The 18,627-nt window shown below is 34.0% G+C and overlaps 1 protein-coding gene across 8 annotated transcripts in view; it reads left to right on the plus strand.

The window, feature by feature from the left end:
* The first annotated feature begins 36 nt into the window (after window positions 1-36).
* The window catches only part of LOC134236255 (melanopsin-like), a 45,634-nt gene continuing 27,043 nt past the window's right edge, over window positions 37-18,627 (plus strand). For 4 of the 8 annotated variants that reach the window (XM_062718436.1, XM_062718435.1, XM_062718430.1 and 1 more), the window contains exons 1-2: window positions 3,473-4,023; window positions 15,497-15,636. The gene's annotated coding sequence lies outside the window, so the exon portion shown is untranslated. Of the gene's footprint in view, window positions 162-3,471; window positions 4,024-12,227; window positions 12,372-15,496; window positions 15,637-18,627 lie in introns of those variants that run through there. The other 4 variants (XM_062718431.1, XM_062718434.1, XM_062718433.1 and 1 more) reach the window with 4 other exon arrangements.

The following is an 18,627-nucleotide window of genomic DNA, read 5'->3' on the forward strand; positions in this document are numbered from 1 at the left end:
AAGCATTACTCACTATATTTTTTCTACAAATATCAGAGATCTTACACGTGCTTCCTTTTAACATTTATATATAACACAGCGATCCGACTCGACTTCAATGTCAGAAATTTGTATCTGTGAGGTTTACTGGACGGAATAGCAGTTTTTATTATACATCAAAGGTCTGTATATTATTATACATTTGTACATTGAATTCAGTGGCGGATCCAAGACTCTTGAAAAGGGGGCGACAAGTGTGGGGTCGGGGTAGGGGCCCATATGTCACCCCCCTCCCAAAATGATTTATTAAATCTTATGTACATTTTGGACACAAAAGGGGGCCTGATCTCCCCTCTAAAATTCAATTCATAAGGACACATTTCTGATTATTGCTGACACTGTGGAAGTTTTGTGACAGTTTGTAAACCGAAGAAGGATTTTCAATTCTAACTACATGTAGCCTGTTATAGGGTAAAATTTTCAAGAAATCAAAAATTTTAGTCGTATATTAAATTTTGGTGGAATCTAATGAAAGGTGAGATTGGGTGGAGAGTAGTTAATGTTATCTTTGTTAGGTGGCACCTTAGTCAGTTTACCCTAACTCCACAGTTCAGTCCTTGTGTGTATGGGGGGGGTGCAAACAAATGTGTTTTAAAAGTCTGTAAAACTCGTCATTTATGTAAGAGATTGGACTTGTTCTCTTCTTATGAACATGTATTTTTTTCGGGGGGAGGGTAAGAGATACGTATAAGAGGTTGAGATTTCAAACATTAAAGTAAACGTCTGTAATTATCTTTAAACCTACACGTACAAGTTTAAAATCTCAACCTCTCTAATATTTCATTATTTTTTTTTTTAAAATATTTTCAATATTTTTAAAATACCTTTAAGAATTATAAACCATATTGTTAAATGAGCAATTCTGTGAAAGATTGTGTTGGAAATACATGTACCATAATCTGGAAAGTTTTGCAAGAGAACGGGTTGTCTTACCTTAAATTAATATACTTTACAATGTCCATTTAAAGTTTAGTTTACTGCCCCCCCCCCCTCTCTCTCTCTCTGCTCTGCTTTGCAGTTACATTACGACATGGATTTATTTTTCATTTCGTTTGTTTCATTAAAAAGCAATGATATACAACCTGTACCTGGTAGAGAGTTGAAAACAGGCTTTGTTCCAAAAATAAAATTTGATAAAAGGCTATCAAAATTCAGTCAGCCCAGAGTATAGATTTTACAAAAAAAACATAAACGAAATGTAGGATCTAAATGATAACGAGATCTGAAAACATGGTTCCGCTAAACTCGAATTCAAAGTGTTAATTTGGAAGAGCAGATGCATGGTATCAGGAACTGTTATGTTTTACCATAGACTTATGTTTGGGAGTTTTCCAAAGTTCAACCGTTATCACCTAGATGTCTGTGTTATATCATTATTTCTTACGTGCGTGCATTACCTGTAAAGTATATTATAAAAATATTATGTATTTTTAGCTGTTTTGTTACATATATATATAACTATGTACTATATTTATGTACACACTGTAGTGCTTTGTTTTTCGATTGTCTAAATCTGGATAGGGCCATCTTTCAGAAATTCTTTGGTCGCCCTCTCCCGACCGACTGGCTGAAATGGCCCGACTCAAAACTTTTTAGCTCACCTGAGCCGAAGGCTCAAGTGAGCTTTTCTGATCACATTTTGTCCGGCGTCCGTACGCCGTCCGTCTGTCTGTCTGTCCGTAAACTTTTCACATTTTCGACTTCTTCTTGGGCCAATTTCAACCAAACTTGCCACAAAGCATCATTGCTTAAAGGGAATTCCAGTTTGTTCAAATGAAGGGCCACGCACTCATTCACGGGGAGATATTTGGAAATTAATGAAAATTTGATGGGATGTTTCAAAATTTTCTTCCCAAGAACCACTGTGCCAGGAAAAATGAAACTTATGTGGAAACATCCCCAAGTGTGTGTGTTGTGTGTGTGTCCCCCGGGGGTAGGGCGGGGCCACAATGGCCGACCAAAGTTTTACATAGAAATATATAGGAAAATTCTTTAAAAATCTTCTTCTCAAGAATGACAAAGCCATAATTCATCATATTTATATGGAAGCATGCTCAGGTAGTGTAGATTCAAGTTTGTTCAAAATGACCCCCGGGGGTAGGGCGGGGCCAAAATGGCCGACCAAAGTTTTACATAGAAATATATAGGAAAATTCTTTAAAAATCTTCTTCTCAGGAATGACAAAGCAATAATTCATCATATATTTATATGGAAGCATGCTCAGGGTGTAGATTCAAGTTTGTTCAAATCATGACCCCCGGGGGTAGGGTGGGGCCAAAATGGCCGAAGTTTTACATAGAAATATATAGGAAAATTCTTTAAAAATCTTCTCAAGAATGACAAAGCCATAATTCATCATATTTATATGGAAGCATGCTCAGGTAGTGTAGATTCAAGTTTATATATATAGGGCGGGGCCAAAATATATAGAAATATATAGGAAAATTCTTTAAACATCTTCTTCTCAAGAATGACAAAGCCATAATTCATCATATTTATACGGAAGCATGCTCAGGTAGTGTAGTTTCGAGTTTGTTCAAATCATGACCCCCCGGGGTAGGGCGGGGCCAAAATGGCCGACCAAAGTTTTTAAAGATATATATAGGAAAATTCTTTAAAAATCATTTTCTAAAAAATAGCAAATCCATGATTGGCCATGGGACTACTTTTGGATTTAAACTTTACAATAAAAAGCCATTTTCTACTTTTTCCTACCCTTAGTGCTCAGGTGAGCAATGTGGCCCATGGGCCTCTTGTTTAACATCCAGGAAACAATTATTCTTTTTATGTACTTTGAAAAATAGAATAAAAAACATTGAAATGGAAATTTTCTAAGAAAAAAAATTCTCCTACCCACCAATCCAATATCTTTCCAGACTTTTTAGTCGGGAAAGGGCAAACAAACATGTGCATTATTTTAAAGTTGGTCTGGGAAAAAATTAGAGGTATGTGCCTATAATGTGGGATATTTTCCCTCTCGATTGTCCACAAGGGAGGGGGTTGGGGGTATACGTATATATGTACATGAACAGGTACGCATCGTCACACTTTCTAAGAGATGTTGGTTTCAGGTATAAAAAGTGAACCCATCTGTATTACAGCTATATACACTAATTATACACTAAAGGCAAGTTTAAGATCGTCAAAAATATCAATTATATAAAATACTTCAGTTTAAGAATATAAAAAAGTTTATTATTTAACATAAATTTAGCAATGAAATGATATAATTATTTCCAAAAATTTCACTGAACTAAAATTCGTCATTAAAAAAAAATAACGTGAATTTCCATAAAATGTCAGCTTGCATTTTTTTTTTATTATTTTACGCAAATTAGCAATTTTCTCTCCACTCAAATATATGACTCATACTATCTTAATTCAGTTCCGCTTTAGTTCTCCCAATTTTTATGGTTTATTAAATTAGAACTCGGCCATGTTTTACTCTTAACAGGAATGAGAGAGTACGGGCAAAAAGTATGTCAAGATCGAACCTTTAAAGCCGAGTAATTGACGACACTTCTCTTCTATTCAAAATCAACACTGTGTTTTGTTATTATTTACTTTTCAAGTTATGCACTGAACCCAAGAGGTATTTAAATAGCAAACGGAAGTTATTTAATCCGCCGTCGTGTGTAACACAGGCCTTTTACCGTACAAAACATGGAGGAAAACACTTGAAATAAGGGGGTACTGTGAGATTGGAATGCATATTATGGAAATAAAGTGCATTCTTTCAAATGTTTAGACGCAAAAGTTGTAATTTTTCCTGCCTCTTTCAATTAGGGAATATGTGAGTGATTTGTGAGTTAACAACAAGTGAACTGAACACGTGAATGGAACTGAAACATGTTAAAAACCTGAATTGTGGTCAGTTCTCTCTGGGATTATAAGTGATTCTGATTTTACGTTGAACTTATATTCAGGGATTTTTAAAACTGACGACCAGAAATACAATTTTAAACACACGAGGAACTAGTTCAGGTAAAAATTAATTTTATAGTTCAGATATTTCTTTTTAATTCTCAGGTAGGACGATCTTATCGGTTCTTCATCAGGAGGTATAGGTGCCCGGGTGCTTATTATGTAACACGTATCTAGTGAGTTGCAAAACAGAACACAGTGACATACACGGCTTTTTAAACTGATAATCACAAGTATGCATATAAAGACTACTATATGGTGTTTGAATCTCTCTCTCTCTCTCTCTCTGTGCGTGTGTAGGGGGATAAATTGCAGCATCCCTACTCCAAATGTCTACCCCCACCCCTAAATTAAATTTACGACAATTGCGGCAATATATATCGAAGGATCTGCGTGCGTGAGTCCTTCAGCTGACCTATAAAAAGTATAATATATTAACAAGTACCTGTTGGATAATCATATGATAAGATGTATACAAAAGATATCTTGCCAGTATCTGCACATCAGGTCCTATCGCAAGTATCAAATTGTGAAAGACTGCCCTCAAATTAGCCGGCTCCCTGCCTGCGTACAATTGTTGTTAAATGTGGTGTATTTAAGGGCATATGACGAGAAGTCTAGGTTCTTGTATTTATTGACATTTAATGACGGCCCTTAATTCTTGAGGTGGGACGCCGAAGTTTGGGTAATGGATACGTACGTCAATATTTGTCCACTGTCAACTTCATGTTTTATGTCTTTTAATTGGGTAGAGTGTCTTTTATAGCATCCCTGAAAAAGTGGAGGATCCAAAAATTGTTAATACGGGGTGAAGGATAGAGAGACATCTTTGCGATAGCTATTATTAAAAATTATTTCAGATTATAGATTATAAACATATAATGTCTGTACATGATGTCTTTTTAATATTTTAAATATTATATATGTAAGATGGCTATTTTCGTGCTTAATACACCACGTCTTCACTAGCCAAGGGTTTCTGATACATTATTCTCCTGATAATGAGGGGAGTTGCGTATCAGAAACCCTTGGCTAGCAAAGATGGATTCACCCAAGCACTCTAAAGTTGATATTCAAAATATGCTTTGGTTTCTAGTTGACACTATCTATATGTATTTAATTTTTGGAGACCAAGTCTTGTAGCAATCTGTTGGAATAACCATGGGTACCAACTGCGCCCCGTTCTTAGCAGACCTACACTGTATTTTTGTATTCATATGAGTCGGATTTTTATCCAAAACGATATATACATGAGAAAAAGAAAACACTCCTTGTGGCCTTCAACTTGACCATTAACATGTTTAAAGTCGATTTGCATAAAAAAAATACTTATAAGTATGATAGCTGTTCGCTATCTTCATATATCATTGGAGATTGTATATATATCAAAGAAAGTTAAGATGGATTTCAAAGAAGGCTACTAGGAAGGACAGTCAGGGGGAAAATGGCTGAATAATTGATGGGCAACCAAATAAAAAAATGGATAGAAATTTCCACGATTAATTTTAAAATTCATATATAGTAAAATACTGCTCTTGAGAAAAATGAGGTTGGGGGGGGGGGGGGGAGTTAGTCTAGATTTGAAAAATATGATCAACGCAAGCTCAGTTGCTTTTTTTTCAATGACGACCGATATATTGTAGTATGAAGACAATTTCAATTCTTTACTGCAGACATGCAGATGATTGAACACATACTATATGACTGTATGAATCAGAAACAAATAAAGTAGATAATACAAAATGTTTGATAATAACCCTAAATAGACTGACACGCTCCTTTGATCAAATGCTATAGGGTGCAGGTTTTATACTTTTTTATGAAATTAATTTTATTATGATGTGCTCTATGTTTTAGAATTTCTATTGCTTATATATCTGTTATATAATCAGCATCTATACTGCTCCGACATATATAATTTCTGAGTCATATTTAATTATACTAATTATGCTAATATCTGGGTGAAAGTTTGAGATGATGTTTTAGATTTTTAATAAAAATTGAATAAAGAGTATTAGGTCCATTTGTGTCGACCACAGTGAGTTTTCATTCATTATACTAGGTCCCTCAAAAAGAAGTTTAAGATTCATCAACAATGATCAAACGTTTTATACAGCTTTCTTAAAGTATTTTACTACTCCCTTTTCTCTCTCATAAGACACAATGATGAAATGTTGTATGCAGACCCGTAGCAATGGACTCAAGGGGCAAACAAAGGAGCAACAAGGGTAAATCATAAAAATGAAAACAAGTTTCTAAACTTCATTAAAAGGGGGACTCTACAAAAAGAAACCTAACTGCCCAAATTCGAAATTTCTATTTTTGTGTGGGGAATGGGGTGGATGGACTGTTTCTCTTATGTTTCAAAGGAAAAAGAAAGGTTAAATAGTATATATGTATTTCAGCAATTCTTTCCTTAGAAGTTTGACCGACTTTGTTGTATAATTTGGTAGGATTTAAGATATTCCTTGTATCAATATTTTTATGCTGTATCGAATATTTGTAACATTCTCACAGTCATTTAATTGTATGTTATTTACTAACTTCACACATTATAACAAAGTAAGTGTTACGTTCTTCGGGCAAATTCAGAGATTTAAAATCAAAGTATTGGTTGCTATGGGTGGCTCTTTGTGATCTTTAGACAGTTCACAAACAATTTAATTCTGTTTGTAACACGCTTTCTGATTGGCTGAAAAATTATGTTCTATATTGTATAACCTGGGTTGCCTACGTCATAATGACGTGCGTCAAAAACATATCAATCCGCTTTGACGTTACATTTTAAAAAAAAATTCTTATATTTGAAGTTATATTGTCTTTGTTTCCTATACTTAAGAGTAGAAACATTAAATAGTAAAGAACCCTAGTTATACGGTATAACCTGGGTTAGAAGAGTTAACGCTTTTTTATAAACCGCTTCGCCCTTCAACAGTATTACAATTGATTGAAAATTTAAATTTATTTCCTATTTATCAAGAAAAAAAATGAGTTTCAAACTTTGGATAAGTTGTAATACATTAAATTATACATAAAAAATTAGTACTTTTTTGCTCACCTCAACGAAGTTGGGGGAGCTTATGTACATGTAATACCCTCGGCGTCGGCGTCCCATGTTAAGGTTAAGTTTTTTGGAGCAGTTCTTCTTTGTCCTATATTGATTAGACATGCATGGAAAAAAAAAGATGCTGCATCATAATGTTTTTGGAGCAGGTTATATGTAGGTCTCATTTCCAAGGAACTGTAAGCCCTATGTTGACCAAACTTACATAATATATCTAAGGATGACACTACCAGGCTTGCTTCAGATGCTGAACACATGAGTGAAAAGGTTAAAAATAATAACACGCAAAAAAACCCGGATATACGGTATTTCCAAGTAACTATAAGCCCTATGTTGACCAAACTTGCATGGATGATACATCTAAGGATGCACACTACAAGGCTTGCTTCGGATGCTGAATCTGACCCACATTTTCCTGTTGAGTGAACAGGTTAAAGTTTTTCGCGCAGGATTCATTTCCAAGTAACTATGGGCTCTTTAATGACCAAACTTGCATGGATGATACATTAACAATTGACCTACATACATGAAAGAGATTAAATTTTTTATGATTTCCAAGTAACTATGAGCCCTATGTTGTGCAAACCTGCATTTATCTTTATAGGATACACACTAAATGATGTTTCAGATAAACTTTGAATTGCTTATATAAACCAAACTTGCACAAATGATGCATAATACATTAAATTATTAATTATATATAAAAAATTTAGTAATTTTTAAAAAATTTTTAAATGTAATTGTGTGACTTTGTCTTACTTAAACTGATAAAATATTTGTTTTTAAATAAATATAGCTTCTTCGTTGATAAAATATTACATCCGGAAGGAAGTTTTTCACCTTGTCGCTTTAATAAATGGTTTTTCATCAAAATTAATTTATTCGTTGCTTGCAGATGCATACTATGTATGCGTTTATAACTCAATATATATTTTTAAGAAATCAATGCGAGTTCAAAAGACCCAAATAAAATGACCTTGAATTTTCAGGAAATGGAATGTGACAAGTATTTCTATATTTTTGGATGGACTAGTATGTTGAGAACTCTGTTAAAGTAAATGATCACATCAGGGAAATGAAGAAGAAAACACTAAACCATATGTTTTTAAACTGTTTATTAACGAGCTTAGATAAGGATGAAAATTCCAAACATTATATCCACTTCACAGCTGTCTGTTTAGCTTATATTCGAAGGTTTAGGGGCTTGTAAGGTTAGATGTAGCTCATTGAGAAGCTTAATTAAGCCTGCACGAGAACAATAAGTGGAATGATTATGATAATATTTATGCCATCATTTTATCGGAAAAAATACAATATTTCTCTTTATTTTTCATCAATATTCATAAAATAACCTGCGTATTTGTATCATCCCAAAAAATAAAATCGAACAGCTGGGATTTTATTATTTAGATCTTTTTAATTAAGCATAGCTATATTTACTACTTAAAATCAATTTGATTTTGCATTTGCACACATCAATATATCAAAGTAAGTATAAAGGTCCTACAGGACTAGCATTGTCGTGGGCAAAACACTGTACATAGTGAATCTTTGAATTACTATTCAAACGATTGTTTTTACTTTTTAACTCATCTCAGCTGAAAGCTCAAAGTGAGCTTTTCTGATCACCCGTTGTCCGTCGTCGGTCCGTCTGCCTAGCTGTCCGTGCGTCCATCCGTCTGTAGAGATTTCACATTTTCAACTTCTCAAGAACTTCTCGGCCAATTTTAATCAAACTTGGAACAAAGCATCCATGGTTGAAGGGGAATCTGATTATTAAAATAATTATTAAATTCCAAGTAGAGATAATCAAGAAAAGACAAAAATAGGATAGGGTCATTAAAAAATCTTCTTCTCAAGAACCACTGGGCCAGAAAAACTGAAACTTATGTGGAAGCATCCTAGGATAGCTTAAATTCTAAATTATTGGCCAGAATAGGAAATTCAAGTTTTACATAAAAATATATAGGGAAAATCATCTTCTCAAGAAGCACTGGTTCAGAAACGCTTCAATTATGTGGAAGCATCTTGGGGTAGTATAGATTCTAAATTCCTCGATTCGTGATCCGTTGGGGATAGAACGGGGTCATAATAGGTATTACAAAGGGGGAATCTGTTAAAGAACAGAATGGCCAAAGTTACTCAGGAGGATGTGGCCCATGGGCCTCTTGTTTTATGACAGGTACCAGAAAAAAAAACGAGCTTCAAATTTAAAAATAAGGCATATACTTAAAAGGTCCCGAGGTTCCTAAAAAAATAAACTTATTTTATATTTCTTACACCAGTTTTTGAACCCATGCATATCATTCAAAAGTTCATTAACTAATTGGGGAGCAGCTTTACAAATGTTATAGTATCCATGCACTACTTAAAAAATAAGGAATTCTAAGCGGACACCTGCATTCGAGGCTCTTTACTTGTTTTGCATTGAAATGAATAACAAAACCCAGTATTCATTGGATTACAATTGACAGCTGAACATAGGTTTAGAGACAGGATTTTCTTTTTAAGAACTATAAATTTGTGATGCAAAGGTACACTAAATTCACCGAATGCAGCAATCCGTGCAGCTATGCTTTGTAAATTGATTGAAGTCGTGAAATGAAACCTGTCTCTTTTTTCCCTAGAAATCTTTCAGTTCACACATTTTGATGAGATAAACTGTACGCTAAATTGACAAGCTGCTTCATACGTAAGAACGGGCAAATGAATGCCATGGTTTTGATACAAATCTGTAAAAATATAAGACAGATGTCGCTCTGTAGGTATAACATTATCACCTCACGACAATGCGATCCGATCTTTCTTTTGTACAACATGTACAAATTATAGATTTATTACTGAAATTGGCACAAATCCTGAAATATTCATTGGTGTATCCTGTAACATGAAGTAATGGTTGTAAACCGAGAAACTAACCCATAGTTTATATAACTTTTCTCAGAAATCTAATAGATGATAATTTTATAACGGCAACCAATTTAAACAATTATGTAGGAGTAAATGAGCTAGCAGGAATCAATCAGTTTAATATTGGTGAAAACCAAGATATATTACAGATTTGACCATATACTTGATCTCGTATTTGCTGTAATCTAAATCTGAATTCGTATTTCAAAACGTCCCTTTTTATCTCTTCAACATTTTCAGAATCATGTTGTATACAATTTTTATTATACCCCCCCGCTTGGAAAGCGGGAGGGTATATAGTAATCGTTAATTCCGTCCGTCCGTCCGTCTGTTACGCTTTGGGGTACCCATCTCTTATCCGCAATTCCTTATACCACTGAATGAAATTTGATGAAACTTTCACAGAATCTTTATTACATATTGCCATTGTGCACCTCCTATTTTACTTTTTGATCCGACACATATTTTGGGTTTCCCATAGCAAAACATGTACACTGCCATTTATACACATATGGGAGCCGGGGGGGGGGGTATCATTTAGTGAGCCCATTGCTCACAGTACCTCTAGTTAATCTTGTCATCATTGGAGTGAGTAGCTTTCATAATAGACATTATAACGATAAACAAACCATAACCTCTCAAACTAAAAAAAAACAAGGAGCAGAACTCATGCTCATGCACAGATTACTTGAATTTAGGGTGCATCCAGGATTTCATCACCAGTTTTTTTCTTTTCTTTTTTTTTTTTGAAGTGCAAATTCAGCTGCACTTTAGTATGAAGGAGTCAAAATACTGCCATACCTTCGGAATCAACATCTACATTCGAACCAAATGAAAAACATAAACAGAAAATGGGTCTTATACATTATTAATCATTCACGATTGCATGATGGGAAGTAGTTGAAAGTATGAAATCAAATGTAGAGTCACGAACTTCATCATATTTGCCATGGCGCCATTGATTTAATCAGCAGGGATAAATAATGTTTATATATCAGTGAATTTGCAAAGCTTAAGGAATTGAAACAGCTATAAATATGATTGTGATAATTTATTCATTAAAATTATCCAAAGACCGACGACGGAGGTGTAACCCTGTGCAATACTAGTATATTATAAGGGAATGGACTTTTGGGTGAATTTTTTGATTCTATAAGCCAACAAAAATGTTAACAATTTTATTATAGTTTACTTTTAAATTCCTTTCTTTACTACACAAAATAATACGATATATTACTGTAGATTTCTTATTTTTCGGGAGTAATTATTATCGCAAACTGGCTATTTTACGCTAAATTCGCGAATGGACGGTTGATGAAGAGAATCTACATGGATTTCAGCACCATAAAAATACATGGAAGAGCGAGTTATTTTTTTTTTTCGATCGTTGCGTCTCGCGAAATTATGCAACAATTCATCGGATATAATTAAGAATCTACAGTAATTAATAGCTCCTCCTAGTAGCTTATGATTTATATATTATAACACACTCTTCCTAAAATCCCCAGAAGGTATTGGGGGTGAATCTGAGGGGAAATGATTTATCTATTAAGGAAATAATCAATAAAGACTCCCTCAACAGGTCCCGAGGAGCTACAAGGACACTTCAATCCCCCCTTATCACTGAGTGGAATAAACACAGTCTGTTTTATGACCCTGTTTATTAACCATAAATCTGGTCTTGTTCAAATTTCACCATAGTGTTGATATAGCGTATTTGGCCTTGGTCTATTCCCAAATCTATATTGGTTAATAATGCGAATAACACGGTTTCTTATGGGTAACGGGTGGGAGTAGATGGACGATCTTTGAGATTTATAGCTGGAAAAAATGAAGAATATTAATTTTTTTCCTGGATAGTAAATATTTATTAAATATTTAGTAAATATTTATTAAATATTTAATATACTTGCAACGGAGACATATAAATATATAAGACGTGTAAACGAAGTCATACATTTCCAGGAGGCAAAACAGTTAATAATTTATAAACAGTTCTTTGGAATAAGATGTTGGACTTTTGAACTCAGATTTTTTACTCTGCATATCGAAGAGAGAGAGAGAGAGAGAGAGAGAGAGATTTGTCGTGCAACCACAATATGCATGTTAAACACACATAAAAAGGTTAAGGTAAATGTTTATGAGTTTCACATGAATAATTCCCAATTGTCTTTCAAAACAAGGAAGAAATAATTAGTGCACATTTGCGTGACGTTGTACGTGCGCCCACATTGTATTGTAAATTTAGATATACATGTACGTTTTCTAAAGTTCACGTCCGAGTTCAGATTTACGTGAATGAATCAGGCACGAAGTTCTCTGCGTCAAAAAACAGCTGTTTACGAAATCCTAAGGAAAATATTTATTGTCTGGAAATGACGTTTCCAGTTTCCGTATTATATAACAGGACTGGATATATACCTAACTGAGAATGGTATGTAATATTGAAATACGTAGTATTATTTCGGACTGTTTAACTTCCAAATTTTAATACAACATAAGTATTCTAACTAAAGTTTAATTAATATGTTTCATGATCTTGGGGCACAGACACTTGTTTCGAATTCAAGGCACCCCTACTTATTGGTAAAAATAAGTTGGGGGTGCCCCGTATACGAATCAAGTGCCTATGTTTTAGGGACAGGACGACTTGTACTTGGAGAAGGTACGATTAAGAGGAAAGTGGGGGGGAAATAAAAACAAATTGTACATAAAAAGATACTAGTAAATTAAAAGGAAAAACATTTTTATTTTAAAATCCCTTTTTCAACAATCACAAAAATTGTAATGCAAAGTGATTCAATATACAGTGTATATTACTTTTCTATATATTCGATCAATGCATACTATCTTTGCAAGATATATAACTGTATTCAGCGGCAGCTCACACATATTGGTCCGACCAAAATAATTCCATCATGATAAGTAGATACAACATTATTGTTTATGATAAGAGTAAAGTTGTGTATGTCATACGTTAAAGAAATCAAAAATAACGTCAAAATATCATTAGAAAGTCACTTTCCCCCCGAAATGCAAATAAAAAATATCAATAGCTCCCTCCTCAGCCTTTTTTTTTTTTTACGTGTTTGACAACAGAGAATAATTAGGTCATTCTTCGATTCATATCTTTTCACCAATGAATTGATAATACTATATCAACAATTGTATTAAGTACATGTTTATAGTCCGTTAATTATCATACAATTTATTCTTAAAGAAAAAATTAATCATTCTGTGTGTGTGTATTATTAAATGACGGAATTTTCAATCCCTGGCCTGCTCGTGTGTACACTTTGTAAACCGTAGGGTATGTGTGGCAAAACGAGAACTGCATGGGTTGGAGATTCGGGTTCGTGTTGAAGTTCAGCATACCATTATATATAGAACTTGAATAATGTAAGTAATTTCTGCGACAAATATATTAGTATATTTCAGTTATTTTCAAAACAAAAAAGGTTTTCCATGTTTTCAGTTTAGTAACCCGGCCATTTTAAACACAAGTTGTTGCAGATGCAAATGTTAGAACAAACTATATAAAGTTCAACAGGGATTGTATAATTTTTATTAATCAGAATTCGTATTTATATGATCTAATTAAGAAAAGAAAAGTTTTGTCTGACATCGTAACTTCTCGGCAAAACAAAACGTGTTTCTCCGAGCTCGCTGGATGCGTGTGACAGCTCCATTGCACGTGTGTAGACCAAGGCTACAGGTACATGTAGGCCTATGTATACTGTTTGTTAGGAGACTGGGTGACCGCAATGCTATGGAATCACGATATTTACAACAGTTCCATAATTAGACAGTGCAGTTTTTTTTTATTAACGTCATTATAAACACTGTTAAACATATTAAATCTAACAGTCGAATATCTTTGGATATGGGGTACCCCATATCTATTCTTGTTACATTTGTCTTAAGAAATATTGTGGGAGCATTTCGGCTGTCGGAAGACTTGGGTGACTGCAGTTTGCAAAAACGTATTTTCAACAACTAATCTTTTAACTCACATGGGTAAATCGGGATTATTTTTACTTTTGGAAACTGCCGTAAATTTGTATAAATGGGTCACCTTGACCTTCGTATTTGTAATTTCCTTGAATGGCATATATTATCATCTAACTTCGTACTTGGTGTAGAGCAACATAGATTGCCAGTTACGTCTCCAAAAGCACCCGACGCATGGGTGGTTTAACCCCCACCCATCCCAAACAGAACCATGTACATATTATAAACTATTGGTATACCTTAAAAGGATTGTTAGAAACTAATTAATAAGTGGTACACAAATACAGAGAGAACGGAAGGATCGACGCAAAGTTTGAACTACATCACAATACTTCCGCTTTAACATTTCGCTGGTGAAAAAAAAGTACACTAGTTAGATGGTCATATTGTAACTTCAGTTGTTCACATTTTTTATACGCAAATTCATTTGGCATTCTTACTCACAATAGTTTTTTTCACTACTTAGTGCCATCTCTCTAACTAAAGAATCTGGTAGTAATTTGATTAGAAACCTATTCACAAGAGAGCATTTTCCGAAATACCAGTATTTCATAAATGAAGTACATCACGAGAGCTTTCATGTGTTAAAGGTTAATGTACGAGAGAGCATTGTGATGTAGCCACATCAACGAAGGCTAGACAAAGATGTCTGTCTGTCTGTCCATTGTCATACACTGTATCAATGGTTGACGGTGGAATGTTCTGTAACTTTGCGTAGTGAAAATTCTTGGAATAAGATTATATTTTCCTTTTTCGTTCACCTCAAAGAAGTTCAGAACGGTCTGACTTTCAGACTTGCTTTGGATTCTGAATCTGACTTACAATTCTAAGACGAATGACCAAAGAAATGTTTTTGCAGAAGCTCTTTAATTTTTTTTTACAACTTCATAAATGAATTTGCATGAATGGTGGTGTATCTAGTAAAGATGGACACTTCCAGATTTGCTATTGATGTTGGAACTGGCCGAAATCTTCTTGATTAGTGCACATGTTCAAGTTTTTTGAGCAGTTCCATTTCCAAGTCATCACGTGAACCAAGTATGATATTGATACATTGTATTAGGATATACACTTACCAGAAAAACGTGATGTAATATATATATTTGCCTTATAATGATAGGTCTTTGTATTTGGATAAATCCTAAGATGGGTTTCTCCCAAATTAATGGAATTGGACAAACAAATCACAACAAACAAGCAGATTATTGAAACAGATAAATTAATGGATACGTGTAAAAAATCATTAGTTTTAATCAAGTTTTTAACTCGTCTGTAAATCGTATGCGTGATACCGTTCTCGTACAACGTGTTAAAGAAACAATAGCTAGGTCCACAGGAAGTTTAAAGACATCATTCATTGACAATATAGAACCTCAAAGGTGAACATAGAGGACTCCAAACTTTAATCTTTTATTTTTAATTGTTTATTTGCATCACGCAATCCCTTCATTTAGTGAGCACAGAGTTCAGTAACATTTACATTATTTTATTCCATTCATCATATCTAACAAGAAATCCTATATCAAACCTATTGATTACTTTTTTCAGAGTCTTTGTCCGTGACATCATCAATATGTGTTCATTTCCTAATTAAGTCTGTGGATTTCTCTAATGCTTCATCACCAGTCCACCAGCTAGAGAAGTCCGATTATTGAACTCACGGATTTGCACATGATAATCAAGGTATGGTTGTTTGCATTCATTTTGGGTTTCTTTTATGCATTTCTATCACTCTTAGCTCACCTGAGCCAAAGACTCAAGTCAACCTTTGTGATCAAAGAGTCCGGGCGAGCGAAGAGTCCTGTGTCGTCTGTACAAACTTTCACATTTTTGACTTCATCTCAAAAACCATTGGGCTATTTCAACAAAACTTGCCACAACGAATTCTTGGATGATATATATATATATATATATATATATATATATATATATATATATATATATATATATATATATATATATATATATATATATATATATATATATATATATATATATATATATATATATATATATAAGTTTACACATAGGAAGTGCTACATGCTCTTTTAAGGGGAGTTAATTAAGAATTCTTGAAACTTTGGTGGCATGTATAAAAAATCCTTCTCTGGAACCAGAAAAGATGAAACTTGTGTGAGAGCTTCAATACATACTGTAGATTCTAGTTTTTTTCATATCATGACCCCTGGGTAAAGGGCGGGGCCACAGCAGGGGTAAAAGATTTACATGTAGGAAAAAATCTTTGTGAACCTTCTTCTCAAGAAAAACAAAGTCATTAGGCTATTAGTACTAGTTATATTAATATAGAAGCATCCTGAGGTAATGTAGATTGAAGTTTGTTAATTCAAATCATGACCCCCAGGGGGTAGGACAGGGCCACAGCAGAGGATTGAAGTTCACATAGAAATATTTAGGAAAAATCCTTTAAAAGATCTTCTCAATAACAACAAAACCATGATTGGCCATAGTAAAAAGGAACCAAAGAAGCTTCCTCAGACCTATGGTTTTAATGTAGATTCAAATTCCAATCATGACCCCATGTGGTAGGATATGGGACCACAATAGGAATCAAATTTTTACGTAAAAAAATAGACGGAAAATTTTCTCAAGAACAGCAAAGCAATGATTGGTCATATTTCTGTGAAAGCATCACCAAATAGATTTTAAAAGTTTGTTGAACTCATGACCTCCTCGGATAATTGGGACCATCAAAAGTTATAAAAGTTTTCAAAGTTATTAAAAGAACAGAAATGATATGTGGCTTCTGGGCTTCTACTTTTTGATTGATTGATTGATTGATATAACGCAGAATATTTCACTGATATGGAGACGTCACCATTGCCGGTGAAGGGCTGCAAATTTAGGCCTATGCTCGGCAACGGCCTTTGAGCAGGGAGGGATCTTTATCGTGCCACACCTGCTGTGACACGGGGCGTCGGTTTATACGGTCTTCCGAAGGACCGCCCCATTTAGTGGCTTCTAACCCGGATCCCCACGGGGCCTCGATCTACTTTTTGAAGGTTCGCGTTTCTGTTTAAATGCTGTTTGCCAAATTTCAAACCGGTTGCACAGATGGCATATATAAATGTAGTCTGAAGTATCTGATGTTTTCCAGACTTTTTGACGATTTTGATATTACGTCGTGATACGTAAAATATCAAAATCGTAAAAAAGCCTGGAAAACGTCTGATATTTCGAACTAATATAAATGGAGTCATGGCAGGAAAATCAAATAAATATTTATGGACTCGTTATACATAATAGAGGAAGAGGGAACTTGTACATGTTTGTCCATATGTTTCAACTTCCTTTGCTTTGTTACTTCCCTTCAAGAAATCTGTTAAGACCTAACCAATTTCCGACGAATATGTGCGATTTTTCTCAAATAGTCTAAAAAAAAATTGGAAGAGAAATAATTCTAAGTTCACCACAGCGGCCGCCATTGATCAATAGTACAGTGTAATTTTTTTTTTTCAAAAAAATTATAACCGTGTGTCCACAATCAAGAACACGAAATCTGTATGTAGGAGGGTTTGTGTACCGTGGTCCTCTTTATTACTGTTATGAAAGTGAACGAGATGGGTTGATAAAAAGAGGGAAATTGGTGTTACAAAACTTGTATATAGAATAAGATCTGGTAAATGAAACAAAATGCGATGTTTCAGGAGCTTAATTATTAATGTAGATTCTAATAAACCATTTTTAACTAGGTTTTCGTAAAATGTTGAATTTATTTGTAAATGGTAATACCAGACTTAACATTTAAGGAATATATTATGATTTTGGGTATCATTGTACATGTTCACGCTATTTTAATTTAAAATACAAATGTACATCAATGGATCTCACACTAAATGTTTTTATAATAGCACTTCCTTTTCGTTTAAAATCGGCGCGTTGTAGTTCATATACCTCATGAATCTTCAAACAATTAAATTCATTTCTTATATTTACATTATTTTTCTGATAATTTGCCACAATCTTACGCCGATCAACTGTCATTTTTAAAACAAAACAGTGTGCACTATATTTTTTACTTTTTCGTCAAGAGCGGTATTATGATGATGAATATTATACACCTAATGTAGTTCAAGAAATATACTGCATTTTATTTTGTAAAGAATCAAAGGGGAAATTTATTGGAAATGTAAATATTGAATATTATACAGTTAAAGTATATCATTGAGGGAGTTAGCAAGATTCCAATTTCCCAAGGCCAAGACTATTTCCCGAGGCGAAACCGAGGAAAATAGTCCTGGCCAAGGGGAACTGGAATCTTGCTAACACCCTCAATGATATACTTTTTAAGTGTTTTATTATATCGATACAAACGTAAAATTTAGAGGACTCACATAGCATGATTTCAAAGCAGGGATTAGCTCATTGAACTAACACACGGGGATTATAGTCCATTCACATACCATACCAATGTAAATGTAAAATCTAAAGGATTACGGATAACCGGGAATTAGCTTTGAAGCAGAGATTAGCTCATTTGACTAACATGACTAACGCATGGGGATTAGTCCATTCCTTACAATTTCTAGGGAATTAGTCACATCTAACGATCTAATGTTATATAGGGAAAAATCAGTAGAGGTATAATAAATACTTAGTTGTAATATTGTATCATAAATACATGACAGGTAAACGTATATCTATTTTAATGAACATTTTCA

Source organism: Saccostrea cucullata, unplaced genomic scaffold (genome assembly GCF_032062105.1).
Source record: "Saccostrea cucullata isolate Sc308-1 unplaced genomic scaffold, CSIRO_AGI_Scuc_v1 ctg87, whole genome shotgun sequence".
Classification (NCBI taxonomy): domain Eukaryota; kingdom Metazoa; phylum Mollusca; class Bivalvia; order Ostreida; family Ostreidae; genus Saccostrea; species Saccostrea cuccullata.